This window comes from Theropithecus gelada, chromosome 15, assembly GCF_003255815.1.
Source record: "Theropithecus gelada isolate Dixy chromosome 15, Tgel_1.0, whole genome shotgun sequence".
Taxonomy (NCBI): Eukaryota; Metazoa; Chordata; class Mammalia; order Primates; family Cercopithecidae; genus Theropithecus; species Theropithecus gelada.
The window spans coordinates 11,325,855-11,339,868 of NC_037683.1; positions in this window are offsets into that span (position 1 = coordinate 11,325,855).

Here is a 14,014-nt window from a genome sequence, read left to right on the forward strand (position 1 = left end):
GACAGAGTCTTGCTCTGTGTCCCAGGCTGGAGTGCAGTGGCACGATCTCGGCTCACTGCAAGCTCCGCCCCCCTGGGTTCACGCCATTCTCCTGCCTCAGCCTCCCGAGTAGCTGGGACTACAGGCGCCTGCCACCTCGCCCGGCTAATTTTCTTGTATTTTTAGTAGAGACGGGGTTTCACCGTGTTAGCCAGGATAGTCTCGATCTCCTGACCTCGTGATCCGCCCGTCTCAGCCTCCCAAAGTGCTGGGATTACAGGCTTGAGCCACCGCGCCCGGCCAATATGGTTTCTTGGAGCAACTAGATCTCATGAGTTGTAGGACCCTTGGGGCGGGCCGGGGGGATGAGGAGAACTTGGGGGCACGGTGAGGGGTCAGAAGCACAGGGAGGTGGGGGCGTTTTTACTGTTGGTGATGAGAAAGGTCAGAGAAGTGATTGGTTGGTCAAAACTGGGCTCACATTTGGGCTCTGTCTGACCTCCAGTGAGTCCTTGGGCCAATGGCCTGAACCTTGCTCTGTGAAAGAGTTCACAAGACCTCATCTGTAAAGTTGTAACAGTTCCCTGCGCAGGGATACGGTCCAGGGATGCTGGGGGCACTTAGTGAGCGCTGGCCCATGAAGCTCCCGTCCACTTTGTGTGCTAGGCAGGCAGCTCCTGGAATTTCCAGCACCCCTGGACCCCACCTGTGGTGGTCTGCCCTTCCCAGGGTGCCTGTTCCCTGCAGGCAGGGCAGCCCTGGGAGGGTAAAAATGTGACTGGCAGAGGGAAGAGACCCCCACGCTTCTGCACAGGCCTCAGGCTGAGTGCACTCACCGCAGTGAGGGAGCTCTGGCTGCCCAGGCCTTGGGGGGAGAGGAGGGGAGGCCTGGCCCAGTGCCCTTCCAGCCCAACGCGATGCCCCTGCACCTGCTGGACATTGCCCCCTCCCCCACCTGAACAGCTGCTCCTGCAGAGCCTAGGTGGGCAAAAATTCCCACGGTGCTCCCAGCTGACTGGGGGCCTCCCTGTGCCTCCCCCACTTCTTTTTTTTTTTTTTTTTCCTTTTTGTGGAGAACGGGGTCTCGCTATATTACCCAGGCAGGTCTGGAACTCCTGGGCTCAAGCTATCCTCCCGCCTCTGCCTCCCTGAGAGCTGGGATTACAGGCGTGAGCCACCGCGCCCGGCCTGCCTCCCCCATTTCTATTGTCTTTTCCCCAGGCCCATCGCAGGGGGTAGCTCTGAATTCCCAGCCTGATGGGGACCCACGGCCCCTCAGGCAGCCTGGAACCCACAGAGGGTGTCAGCTTGGACACCTGCCCTCCTCGCCTTCGTCAGCACCAGGATGGCTTTGTCAGCACCACGTGGCAAGAGGGATGAGCTGAACTTCTCGGCCAGCCTTCCTGGTGGAGGCAGGGAGGGGACGCTGCGGGTTGGAGGGAGAGCACTTCCTGGGGCTTGCTTGGAGATTCTCCCCAAAGCTCCCTACTTTGGACCCTAGGCCGCTACTTGCCAACAGGGGCACTGTCTCATTATCGTTTCTGCAGCTGCCTTCCGTAGTCTCCTGGGGACTGAGACGGATGGGCCCAGAGCTGCTGGAGCTGGGAGACACAAAGTCAGCAGCCCCGCAGGAACTGGATCTTCTGAGGGGACGCAGGCAGTGCACAAAGCCATGCAGACTGCAGCACCGGCCAAGGACAGTGGACAGTGACCTGGGGCACTGTCACCTCTGGGAGGCTTTGGAGGGAAGAAACCTAGGCCCTAGGGAGGCAGGGAGGCCAGGCATCATTAAACATGCCCTTGGCCAGATGCACTGGTTCATGCCTATAATCCCAGCACTTTCAGAGGCCAAGGTGGGAGTATCACTTAAGGCCAGGAGTTCAAGACCAGCCTGGGCAATATAGCAAGACCCCCATCTCTAAAAAAAAAAAAAAAAACAGGCATGTGGTGGCATATGCCTGTAGTCCCAGTTACTCAGGAGGCTGAGGTGGGAGGATTGCTTGAGCCCAGGAGTTTGAGGCTGCAGTGAGTTATGATCGTGCCACAGGGTCTCTGTTCATACCACCATCTGGTCTGAGTTAGGTACAGGGCAATAAAGGAGGTAGTTAATTTACAACAAGGTCAGTGATGGGGAGGGGAGTTCCGGTCTCTGGTCTTTCCTCGTCATTTACAGAACGGGAACAATGGGGAAGAGGGTTAAGCTCTAGTCTAAGAGGCAGATCTGCAGAACAGGCTCTGTGACCCACATCACAGTCACATCTCTCTCAAGGCTTAAAGCGGTTTTGGGGTTCCAACAGCTTTTACATTTTTTTCTTTTCTTTTCTTTTCTTTTCTTTTTTTTTTGAGACAGTCTCGTTCTGTTGCCCAAGCTGGAGTGCAGTGGTGCGGTCTCGGCTCGTAACCTCTGCCTCCTGGGTTCAAGCGATTCTCCTGCCTCTGCCTCCCAAGTAGCTGGGGACTACACACATGCACCACCATACCTGGCTAATTTTTAAAATTTTTTTGGTGGAGATGGAGTTTCATCATGTTGCCCAGGGTGGTCTCAAACTCCTGACCTCAAGTGATCTGCCCACCTTGGCCTCCCAGAGTGCTGGGATTACAGGCATGATCCACTGCACCCGGCCAGCTTTTAAATTTTACTTACTCTCACATGTTGGACACCCAGCTGGTATCAGATCATTGGTGTGAAAGTAACAAATACTTGGTGTTAGAAAAACACCATTTCTCCCCCTGACCCCCCAGCTCTGTGTCGTGGAAGTTTTACCTGGGGTGTTATACTCTAGGCAGGTGTGGTCAAAAAGACGGGCTCTTCTCCCAGCCCCTAGTCTGGCTCTTCATTTCGCTGTGGGAGGGGAAGGCTGCTGGCCTTTTTTTACGCAGCACCCCACCCCTCCCTGCCCATCCCTGTGTTGCAGAATCTCTATCGCAAGCAGGTGCAGCAGAGAGAACTTTCCAGCAAGGCCCACCTGCAGCGTGGACGCTCTTCTCCAGGTGCCGCAGGTTGAGAGCGCTTGGGCCCTGCTGGCCCAACTCCAGCTAGCTCATAGGATGGAGGCTTTTTCACACCAGGCGGGGCGAGACCAGCTGAGAATATCAGTGGCTGCCACCCCCTGGTACCCACTTATAGAGCAGGGTGTGACTTAGGAAAAGTAGGTCCCTCCCCCAGTTTGGGCGCCATGGCGCGTGGGTTTTTGCTCTGGGGGAAGAGGCAGGGGAAGAGAACAAAGAGCTCTGTCACTCTGCCAAGGGGACTTGACTTCCGGTCACAGCTTCGAAAAATCCATGTCTAAAGGCTGACAGAATTACAACCGATCAGTTTAAATATCGTAATTGACACTTTCTTTCTCTTTCTCTTTCCCTCTCTCTTTCTCTCTCTTTCCCTCTCTCTCTCTTTCTCTCTCTTTCCCTCTCTCTTTCTTTCTCTTTCTCTCTCTCTCTCCTCTCTCTCTTTCCCTCCCTCCCTCCCTTCTTTCTTTCTCTTTCTCTCTTTCCTCCCCTCCCCTCCCCTCCCCTCCCCTCCCCTCCTCTCCCCTCCCCTCCTCTCCTCTCCTCTCTTCTTCTTTCTCTTCTCTTTCTTTCTTCTCTGAGTCTTGCTTTGTCGCCCAGGCTGGAGTGCAGTGGCATGATCTCAGCCACAGCACCTAGGCTGAATGGGCTTTTATTTGTTATTCTAGAATTGGGCAATAGAATGAGTGTCCCGATGAGCTGAACAGAGGAGGTTGGTGTGATAGCGGAGGCCGACAAAAGCAGAAACAGAACAAAAAGTGGATTGGTTGTTTCAAAGTGACTTTCAGCTGGACGCAGCAGCTTACGCCTGTCATCCCAGCACTTTGGGAGGCTGAGGCGGATGGATCACCTGAGGTCAGGAGTTCGAGACCAGTCTGGCCGACGTGCCAAAACCCTGTCTCTACTAAAAATACAAAAAAAAATTAGCCAGGCGTGGTGGCACATGCCTGTAGTCCCAGCTACTTGGGAGGCTAAGGCAGGAGAATCGTTTGAATCCGGGAGGCAGAGGTTGCAGTGAGCTGAGATCGTGCCATTGCACTCCAGCCTGGGTGACAGAGCAAGACACTGTCTCAAGAAAGAAAAAAAAAAGACAAATAATGACAAATGTTGGCAAAGCATGTCACAATGTCACAGGCTCATCTCAAAAGCCCAGCACCTGGCACCTGATAAGTTCGCAACAAATGGTTGTGGTGACAATAATCATGATGATGATTTGTCAATTTAGATGACACAAACACGCCAGTTTTTATTGTTTATTTGTTTTTTGAGACAGGGTCTCACTCTGTCTCCCAGGGTGGAGTGCAGTGGCACAACCACGGTTCACTGCAGCCTTGATCTCCTGGGCTCAAGTGATTCCCCACTCCCACCTCCATCCCCGGTAGCTGGGATTACAGGTGCATGCACCACCTCCGGCTTTTTTTGTTTTTTTTGAGACAGCATCTCGCTCTGTTGCCCAGCCTGGAGTGCAGTGGCGCAATCTTGGCTCACTGCAAGCTGCACCTCCTGGGTTCATGCCATTCTTCTGCCTCAGCCTCCCAAGTAGCTGGGACTACAGGTGCCCACAACTACGCACAGCTAATTTTTTGTATTTTTAGTAGAGACAAGGTTTCACCATGTTAGGCAGGATGGTCTTGATCTCCTGACCTCATGATTCTCCCACCTTGGCCTCCCAAAGTGCTGAGATTACAGGCATGAGCCACTGTGCCCGGCCTATCTCTGGCTATTTTTTAAACAATTTTTTTTTAGAGATGGGGGTCTCCTTGTGTTGCCCAGTCTGGTCTCCAACTCCTGGGCTCCAGTGATCCTCCTGCCTCGGCCTTTCAAAGTGTCATGAGATTACAGGCATGAGCCACTATGCCCAGCCAAACATGCCAATTTTTTTTTTTTTTTTTTCTGGAGATGGAGTTTCACTCTTGTTGCCCAGGCTGGAGTGCAATGGTGCGATCTTGGCTCACTGCAACCTCCGCCTACCAGGTTTAAGCAATTCTCCTGCCTCAGCCTCCCGAGTAGCTGGGATTATAGGCACGTGCCACCACGCCTGGCTAATTTTGTATTTTTAGTAGAGACGGTATTTCTCCATGTTGGTCAGGCTGGTCTTGAACTCCTGGCCTCAGGTGGTCTGACCACCTCGGCCTCCCAAAGTGCTGGGATTACAGGCGTGAGCCACCGCGCCCGGCCCAAACACGCCAATTTTTAAAGATTTCAAGTAGACTGGGCACTTCAGCAGGAAAATGACTGAAACGTTCAGGTTCATCAGCTCTGAGAGGAAGAGCACTTTCTTCAGCCGGTCACTTATTTTTTTTTTTTTTTGAGACGGAGTCTCGCTCTGTCACCCAGGCTGGAGTGCAGTGGCCGGATCTCAGCTCACTGCAAGCTCCGCCTCCCGGGTTTACGCCATTCTCCGGCCTCAGTCTCCCGAGTAGCTGGGACTACAGGCGCCCGCCACCTCGCCCGGCTAGTTTTTTGTATTTCTTAATAGAGACGGGGTTTCACCGTGTTAGCCAGGATGGTCTCGATCTCCTGACCTCGTGATCCGCCCGTCTCGGCCTCCCAAAGTGCTGGGATTACAGGCTTGAGCCACCGCGCCCGGCCTGTAATTGTTTTAATATTGCTTATCTCCAGGCCATCTAGAGCTTGTTTAGCTGCTAGAGAAAAAGAAAAGCTTGTGGCAACTGTGGAGTGTGTGACTTAACCCTCACCTGCCATGGCCCGAGGTCCTGTTTATAATTTGACACTGTATTGCCATAAAGAGTCTGTTCTGCCAGTCTTATGATTTCTATTTTAACGTGAATGCTGGTCAGTTGTTTCTAAACTGTAAGACGGAGGGGCTTCATGAGGCATGTCTGACCCCCCATCTCATCATGGCTGGGAACTGTTTTTTTTTTTTTTTTTTTTTGAGACAGAGTCTCGCTCTGTCGCCCAGGCTGGAGTGCAGTGGCCGGATCTCAGCTCACTGCAAGCTCCGCCTCCCGGGTCCACGCCATTCTCCTGCCTCAGCCTTCGGAGTAGCTGGGACTACAGGCGCCCGCCACCTCGCCCGGCTAGTTTTTTTTGTATTTTTCAGTAGAGACGGGGTTTCACCGTGTTAGCCAGGATGGTCTCGATCTCCTGACCTCGTGATCTACCCGTCTCGGCCTCCCAAAGTGCTGGGATTACAGGCTTGAGCCACCGCGCCCAGCCCCTGGGAACTGTTTTTAAGGTTTTTCTGGGGTTCCTTAGCCAAGAGGGGCTCTGTTCAGTCGGTGAAGGGCTGATTTCATTTTTAGTCGACAGAGGAAAGGTACAGAGAGCTCCAAAAGCACGAGGAGGAGCCAGGAAGAGCCCCCATCATGGAGGCACTAGGCTTGGAGGAGAAGGAGATGCTGCCCATAAGGGGTGTGGGTGGGAGGTGGAAAGACAGCACAGGGCCTAAGGCAAGAAAAATAACTCAAGTTTAATGAAGGCCAGAGAAGCTACAGCTGAGAGAAGGAGGGAGCAGGCAAGAGGGGGACAGAGAGACACCCTAACACATAAGCTTCCTAGACCGGAGAAGGAGCAGTGCATTATCTGATCAGCAGCAGAAGCGCAGGTTCCAAGTTGCTTTATTTTTATTTGACTTTATTATTTTTTGGAGACAGTCTTGCTCTGCTGCCCAGGCTGGAGTGCGCCACAACCGGCTAGTGTTTGTATTTTTAGTAGAGACGGGGCTTCACCACGTTGGCAAGGCCAGCCTCGAACTTCTGGCCTCAAGTGATCCGCCCGCCTCGGCCTCTGGAGGCACTTATATTATTCCCATTATGTTGATGTGAAAATTGAGGTTAAGTAACTTCTCCAGGTCACACAGGGAAGTCAGGAGTCAAATCCCAGGCTCAACTCCATAGCCCGTCTGGTAACCATTATGCAATAAACACAGAATTAACACTGCCTGTTCTCCTAGGAAGAGACTTTTCTGGTAACAGCTAACTCCCAGAACCAGTTCTTTTTTTTCCCCCTGATAGCCCATTTTATTTTGCTCAGCACAGTCTTTCATCCTACTTTAGGGTATCACATGGACAAAATATGGAACGCTTCACCAATCTGCGTGTCATTGGTTCCAATTTTAGTATTCCTACTGCCTACCCCAGCACCCAGACAGAATGACCAACACTTCACAACCCCGCCTGGGAAAGCCAGCCAATCGGCAACCGCTTACTCCAGGAACCCCGCCTCCAGGGCCAGAGACGACCAATCGCTAAACATCCCGGCTAGCAGACGTTTACTAGCCCCGGAAGCCCGGCCTCCCCAAGCTCAGTCCCGAGGCCGCGTCTGACCCGCCGCGTGACCGGTGTCGGGTGGCGACCTTTTCCTTGCTCACAGTGTCTCGGCCTAGAGTGTCGTTTCCGCGTTGGTTGAGGGGTGCGCGGGCGGCGGGGCAGAAGGCGCCCTGGCGGCAGCTCCGGGTGGAGTCCCACTCTTGCCGCAGCGCCGGGCGTTCCCCGGGCATTTTGGCTTCTGTGGAACACCAAGAAGCTGTCCTTGGCCGGGCGCGGTGGTTCACACCTATAATGCCAGCACTTTGGGAGGCCGAGGCGGGCGGATGACTTTAGGACATTAGTTCGAGACCAGCCTGGCAAACATGGTGAAACCCCATCTCTACTAAAAATACAAAAATTAGCCTGTAGTCCCAGTTACTCCGAAGGCTAAGGAAGGAGGATCGCTTGAACCCGGGAGGTAGAGGTTGCAGTGAGCCGAGATCACACCACTGCACTACAGCCTGGGCAAGACTCCGTCTCAAAAAAAGAAAAAAAAAAAAAGTTGGTCTTGTGGGAAGCCGCTGCTGGGACAGGGACAGCTCCAGGGGCGGCTAATTCAGGACCTTTAACCCATCCCTTCTTTTTTTGTTGTTTTTTCTTAGAAACAGAGAAGGTAGTGGATCCCCATACCATTACCCACTAGATCCAGGGATTCTATATCCATAGGGAGGGGCACACGTGCTTCAGAGAGAATAGGTAGGAATTTGCCCCACCCGTTTTTATTTTTTGAGACAGGGTCTCTGTTGCGCAGGCTGGAGTGCTATGGTGCAATCATGGCTCACTGCAGCCTTGATCTGCCGGGCTCAAGCGAGCCTCCCAAGTAGTTGGGGTTACAGGCATGTGCCACCATGACTGGCTAATTTTTCTTTTACTTTTTTTTTTTTTTTTTTTTTTTTTGAGACAGTCTCACTCTGCTGCCCAGGCTGGAGTGCAGTGGCGCGATCTCGGCTCACTGCAAGCTCCTCCTCCTAGGTTCACGCCATTCTCCTGCCTCAGCCTCCCAAGTAGCTGGGACTAGGGGCGCCTGCCACAACGCCCGGCTAATTTTCTGTATTTTTAGTAGAGACAGGGTTTCACCGTGTTAGCCAGGATGGTCTCGATCTCCTGACCTCGTGATCCTCCCGCCTCGGCCTCCCAAAGTGCTAGGATTACAGGCGTGAGCCACTGCGCCTGGCTCTTTTACTTTTTTTGTAGAGATGAGGTCTCACTATGTTGTCCAGGCTGGCTGTGAACTCCTGGGCTTACGCAATCTGCTTTCCTTGGCCTCTCAAAGTGTGGGATTACAGACATGAGCCACCGTGCCCAGCCTGTTTTTTCTTTTTCTAGTAGCCGTCTAATAGGTATGAGGTAGTATTTCATTGTGGTTTTGACTTGCGTTTCCCTAATGATTAGTGAAGTTGAGCATCTTTTTGTGTGTTTATTTGTCATTTGTATAATTTATTTAGAGAAATGGCTATTCAAATCCTTTGCTCATTTTTTTCTGGTTTTGATTTCATTTATTTATTTATTTATTTATTTATTTATTTTGGAGACGGAGTCTTGCTCTGTGGCCCAGGCTGGAGTGCAGTGGCCGGATCTCAGCTCACTGCAAGCTCCGCCTCCCGGGTTTACGCCATTCTCCTGCCTCAGCCTCCCGAGTAGCTGGGACTACAGGCGCCCACCACCTTGCCCGGCTAGTTTTTTGTATGTTTTAGTAGAGACGGGGTTTCACCGTGTTAGCCAGGATGGTCTCGATCTCCTGACCTCGTGATCCACCCGTCTCGGCCTCCCAAAGTGCTGGGATTACAGGCTTGAGCCACCGCGCCCGGCGATTTCATTGATTTTTAAATAGATTCGGGGTCTTGCTGTGTTGCTTGGGCTGGTCTCAAACTCCTGGGCTCAAACCATCCTGCCCCCTCAGCCTCCCGAGTAGTTAGGACTACAGGTGCACGCCACCATGCCCAACTTCTGCCCATTTTTAAGTCAGATTGTTTTTTGTTGTTGAGTATAGGAGTTCTTGGATCTGGATATTAGCCCCTTATCAGATATGTGATTTGCAAACAGTTTTTCCTACTCTGAGACTGCCTTTTTCACCGTGCAGATTGTGTCCTTTGATTGTAGTTTTAAATTTTGAAGTAGAACAATTTACCTCTTCTTGTTTTGTCTGTGCTTTTGGTGTCGTCTGAGCACGCGATTTTAATGATAAACAGAGCAAGCACTATCTGAGCACTTCCCCTTCATAAAGAGGCAGCGCTCCCACCAGGAGGAGACTCCAATCCTGCTCCACACCATTCAACCCAGTTGTAAGAGGGACCACAAGTGTTGACAGCATCCTTCTACATAGTCTGCCACGGACACTCCCCACCAGCCAACAGTGTCATCTGCTCAAAGGATGCTGGAGGTCATATTTTTTGTAGAGATCGGGGTTTCACCATGTTGGCCAGGCTGGTCTTGAACTCCTGACCTCAGGTGATCCGCCCACCTCAGCCTCCCAGAGTGCTGGAATTACAGGCGTGAGCCACTACACCCGGCCAGCAGTAGCTGCTTTTACAAGCTTCTTGGCAACGGTTGGTGCCACTTTGTACTCCAAGGAGCGTAACTCAGATCACTGTCTCTGTAGTTTGGGTTTCTTCCCAACCTTTAGCAATGGAATTCATCAGTTTCATTCTAGAATGTATTCTTTAGTGCTTGGTCTGGAAAAATGTGCTTGGCTTATGGACTAGGTTACTGTGCTTCATTTGAAATTGATTGAAATATTTGATTGAAATAACTGAAATAACTAAAATATTTCAGTGTGTTCATCCACTCTTTGACAATGTTCTTTTATAACAGGTAATGCACAGGGGACCAGGCAGGTATAACTCACTGGCCCAGGAAAATCCAATTTTTATTGTACCACTTTATTTCCATTCTTTTTCTTCTTTTTTGTTGCTTGTGTAAAATCATCGTCCTTCACGAGTCATTTGTTCCAGCCTATACAGACTCACACTCTGTATTCACACTGGAATCCCACTGTCTGCTTATACCGAGAATGTTTTCTTTCTTTTTTGAGATGGAGTCTCGCTCTGTTCCCCAGGCTGGAGTGCAATGGCACAATCTTGGTTCACTGCAACCTCTGCCTCCCGGGGTCAAGTGATTCTCCTGCTTCAGCCTCCCAAGTAGCTGGGATTACAGGTGTCCACCACCATGCCCAGCTAAATTTTTTTTGTATTTTTAGTAAAGACGGGGTTTCACCATGTTGGCCAGGCTGGGTTTGAACTCCTGACCTCAACCGATCCACCCTCCTTGGCCTCCCAAAGTGCTGGGATTAACAGGCGTGAGCCACTGCACCCAGCTGATAATGTTTTTGTGATAGTGGAGGGCTCTGGAGTCAGACGGCTATGTTTAAATCTAGTCTCTGCCATGTACTAACTGGAGGGCCCTAGCCAAGTTGCTTTGTCTCTGTGTGGTTTTGCTTCCCCGTATGTAAGTAGGGCTGATAATGGCACCTAACTTGTAGAGTTGTTGAGAAGATTCAGCAAGTCACATATAAAGCACTCAGTGCCTGGCACATAATAAGTGCCATGTATTATTTATTTATTTAGAGATAGGGTCTTGCTGTTGTCCCAGCTGGAGTGCAGTGGCACAATCACAGCTCACTGCAGCCTTGAACTCCTGGGCTCAGGTGATCCTCCCACCTCAGCCTCCTGAGTAGCTGGGACTGCAGGCACATGCCACCATGTCAGGGTCATTTTTAAATTTTTTGTAGAGACAGGATTTCACCATGTTGTCCAGGCTGGTCTCAAACTCCTGGGCTCAAGTGATTCGCCCTCCTCAGCCTCCCAAAGTGTTGGGATTACAGGCATGAGCCACTATGCCTGGCCTTAATGTATAACCACAATCAGAATGATTGTATTAATACTTTTTTTTTTTTTAATTCAATGAAGCACTTTTAAGCCCGTGGCTCATTTGAAATTGAAGATATAAGACAACAATAATAACCATCCCTTCCCCCTGGCCAGTCACTATCCTGACTTCGGTATTTGTTATTTCCACACGTGTTTTCACACATTTACAACATATGTATCCACAATATATAGTGCTTTTTATGAGGTTCTGAAGTGCCGTGGTTTGCCACGGTTACTACGGGACTGAATGAAGGACGAACGCAGAAATGAAAACTTAAACTGTTTTAAAGAAGTGGTCGGGGGAAGAAGGCTCCCTGCTTCTAGTGAGCAAAAGCAGCAGCTCTGAGCTTCTACAGCCCTTCGTATTTACGGGGTAGAAAGAGCAGGGAGGAGGAGGTAATGACTGGTCAGCTGCTTAATTGATCACAGGTTCACATTATTGCTAACAGGCTTCAGATGCACCTAATCACAAGAAAACTGTGCTTAGGGCATGACTGCCCTCTGCATTCCTTCTGGGCGGCAGACGCTGTTTGTCAGTTTGCCAACATTCTGCATTTATGAGAACAGTTTGCTGTTTACTCATATAGGCTCCAGGATACTGAGTTCATCACGACCCTCACTCTTTCAGCCTGCAACATTGAAGCTTTATATAAATGCACCATCCTGTCTGTATCCTCCCATGCTGTGCTCTTTTCACTCACTGTCAAGTGTCTGAGATCTATTCATGTGGATATATGCAACTGTGTGTCATGCATTTTTAACTGCCTTAAACTCACCACTGGGTGAATATACAGTTTATCTGTTCTCTTGTTGATGAGCATTGGGCTTTTTTAAATTTATGAGACTATTTATTCTTTTCTCCCCAGGCTTGGCTTGGACTCATCATCACCATCATCACCATCATCATCATCAATGGCTGAGCCCTCACTGTTTCCTGGGAGCTGGGCTCAGCTTCCCGCCTCCACGGGCAGTACAGGAGGGAACAGAGTCACCTGTCAGGATCATGTGGAAAGAGGCCAAGGGTGGATTTAACCCAGGTGTGCTGATGCTAAAGTCTGTGCGCCTAACCACTCTGGCCTTCTGCTTCCTCAGGAACAAATGCCTGGTGTCATTCCGAGGGGGGTGTACAGGCCCCTGGCAGTCTCTGCTGAGCCCCACAGCCTGGACCAGGGCCTCCGGAAAGGCACAGTGCCTGGCTGCAGCTCACAGGCGTGGCTTTAGAATGGCTCAGTTGGTGCTTTGGGTTGTTTTGGAGCTCCCTGCTCCTCCAAGGATATTTAACACCATTGGAGACTTTTTAGCCTGTGGGTTCCATCTCTGCTGGTAACAGAAGGACAAGGGCTTTGGCCCAGAACCTAAAGGGCCACACTCATTTGCTCTTGGGTGGCAGTGAAGGGGTGGAATGGAGAGAGGTGACAAAAGCTGGGACAGAAAACTTCAGAAACAACCAGGGAGATACTAGAAAACCACTCCCATGAGCTTGGAGGGACAGATGATCCCAGGAAGCAGCAAACAGTGCTGCTTTTGCTTTAATGTAAATTTGGCTTAGAACAATTTAGAATTTTTAAAATTCCAATCTTGGATCTCGTTCCAAAACCTTCTGTTTGCTGGTGAACTAACTAATGATAAAGATAATGGGGGCCCCAGTGGCTCACACCTGTAATCCCAGCAGTTTGGGAGGCTGAGGCAGGCCAATCGCTTGAGCCTAGGAGTTCAAGACCAGCCTGGGCAACACAATGACTCTGTCTCTCCAGAAAAATACAAAAATTAGCTGGGCATGGTGGCACGTGCCTGTGGTTCTGTGGTTTCAGTTACTCGAGAGGCTGAGGTGGGAGGATCACCTGAGCTCGGGAGATCAAGGCTGCAATGAGCCGTGATTGGGCTACTGCACTCCAGCCTGGGCAAGGGAGTGAGACCCAGTCTCAAACCAACAAGACAATGGGTGTCAGGGGAGTGAGCTTTCTGAATTTCTGCATCTCTCTGAGCCTCAGCTTCCTCGTCTGTAGAATGGGAGAGGATCTGCCTAACAGGCAAGTATGTGACGGGCCTGGCATGGTCAGTCAATGGTTGTTACCTCCGTATGAGACATGTCTCACCAGACTATAGCAGGCTATGGTGGTGCAAATTCCACCCACTGCCGTCGAGCTGGTAGCTTTCTCAGTGCCGTAAAGGAGATCAGGATCAGAACGAGAATGATGGGGAAAAAGAAGTAGAGACAGAAGTCCCTACAAAGGGTCTCACTCCCCTGCGCCCAGCATTCTAGCGAGTTTCCTGTGTGGCCTCAACCCTCACCTAGGGTCCACTCTGAGAGCTGGGCCCACCTCATCACAGTCTTCTCAGGTCATGAGCAGGTTCCAAGACAAGCAGGACACGCACTAGCTTCCATCCTGGAGAGAAGTTCATTGTACACGTAGGGTGGGTGGTGCAGCAGCAGGAGCAGAGGAGAGGCGTAATGCTGGTGAAATGACCTCACTGCGTGCCCTAAATACACAGGCACCACATGATTGGAGAGGGAGCATCTGCAAAGATGGAGCCCCGCAGTGTCTGCATTAGAAAAGCATTCTAAGGCTGAGGCGGGCAGATCACCTGAGGTCAGGAGTTCAAGACAAGCTTGACCAACATGGCAAAACCCCGTGTCTACTAAAAATACAAAAATTAGCTGGACATGGTGGTGGGTGCCTGTAATTCCAACAAGGAAGGAAGGAAGGAAGGGAGGAAAGGAGGGAGGGAGGGAGGGAGGGAAGGAGGGAGGCAGGCATTCTAGATAAGGAGAAACGCGATGGAAGAATGGCCTCATCTCTAGGCAGCGTCCTGTTGCAGCTGGAGGCCCAAGACAAGTTCCATGGCTAGTCCCCAATGCGAGGCAGCTACAGATTTAATGCAAGCCATGGG